The sequence below is a fragment of the Mus caroli genome, chromosome 2, assembly GCF_900094665.2.
Source record: "Mus caroli chromosome 2, CAROLI_EIJ_v1.1, whole genome shotgun sequence".
NCBI lineage: Eukaryota > Metazoa > Chordata > Mammalia > Rodentia > Muridae > Mus > Mus caroli.
Window position 1 is genome coordinate 26,120,200 of NC_034571.1, and position 1,529 is coordinate 26,121,728.

Here is a 1,529-nt window from a genome sequence, read left to right on the forward strand (position 1 = left end):
AAAAAAGAAGGCATCTCTAGAGGTGTGGACCCCACCACTCACTGGCCAGAACTATCTCTACTACCTTTGACTTTATCATTACAGGAGATCATAGGATGGGGGCAGTGGTGGTGGCAGCGGGAGTGGGGGCAGGGAGGCAGCATGGCTATTCTGGGAAGGCTTTGCTTCCTGGGTCCTGCAGAGCCCACTTCCCGTGTACCCTTGACTTTTATATCCATGAACTTCAGACTATAGGCACCTTATCCCATCTCTGGCAGCTGGCCACAGCGGGGAGACATATTGAACAAATCAGTTAAACTCATGTGATCAGGCTGTAGCCACACTTGCTTCCATGATCATTGGGTCCAGAACCTATGACGTCCAACACTGAGAAAGAGGTCTGACTTAGGAATGCTGGAGATGAGTGTTTCTAGTCCAAGCTTTGTGTTTCAAAAATGGGGAAACTGAGGCCCAAGAGGGCAAGAGGCTCCTTCCTGTTCTTGAACAGGGCATTGTATTTGGCAGAATGAGAATGTGTGAATGGTGGCAAGAAGCAAAGCCTACATCCTCTCACCATAATGGGCATGCAACCTCAGCCGGTGCGTGCCACCTCTCCATAGCAGGAGAATAGGGACAGTGCTGGAGTCCCTGAGAGTGGGCGTTGTGCAGATCTACCCGTTCCCTGTGACCTGCCCCTTGCTTTTTTGTTTGTTTGTTTTTTGTTTTTGTTGTTGTTTTTGTTTTTTTTGAGACAGGGTTTCTCTGTGTAGCCCTGGCTGTCCTGGAACTCACTTTGTAGACCAGGCTGGCCTCAAACTCAGAAATCCTCCTGCCTCTGCCTCCAGAGTGCTGGGATTAAAGGCATGCGCCACCATGCCCGGCTGCCCCTTGCTTTATAGACAAAGAACATTACTGCTGAACCAGGCGCAAATTGTGATGTCTTCAGTATGTGAGACAGTCAAAGAGCGTTCACTAACACTGAGTGAGTTAACAGTGTCTGTGCTGAGGGCTAGAGAGATGACTCAGTAGTTAGGAGACTCTTCTAGAGCACATGAGTTCAGTTCCCAGCACCTGCATCAGGCAACTCACAACTACCTGTAGCTGCAGTTCTAAGGACGCCAGCACCCTATTCACAAGTGACTCCCCACATAGTGACGCCCCATAGATAGAGATAGATAGAGATAGAGATAGATAGAGATAGAGATAGATAGAGATAGAGATAGATATAGATAGAGATAGAGATAGATAGAGATAGAGATAGCCTGGAAAGCTGGCTTCTCAGTTACCAGTGCTTGCTGCTCCTGCTAAGGACTTGAGTTCAGTTCCAAGCACCTGTATGGCTGGCCACTCCCAACTGTGTCTAGCACCCTCTTTTGGCCTTTGTGGGCACTAGGCATTATTGTGGTATGTAGACACATACACAGGCAAGCACTCATAATCTAAGAAATCCATCCTGCCGGGCGTGGTGGCACACGCCTTTAATCCCAGCACTCGGGAGGCAGAGGCAGGCAGATTTCTGAGTTCGAGGCCAGCCTGGTCTACAAAGTGAG

General features: G+C 49.1%; 1 protein-coding gene across 7 annotated transcripts in view; it reads left to right on the forward strand.

Moving 5' to 3' along the window:
- Nucleotides 1-1,529, forward strand: part of Lrrc8a (leucine rich repeat containing 8 VRAC subunit A) — a 27,832-nt gene that overhangs the window by 23,579 nt on the left and 2,724 nt on the right. The window lies entirely within an intron of this gene.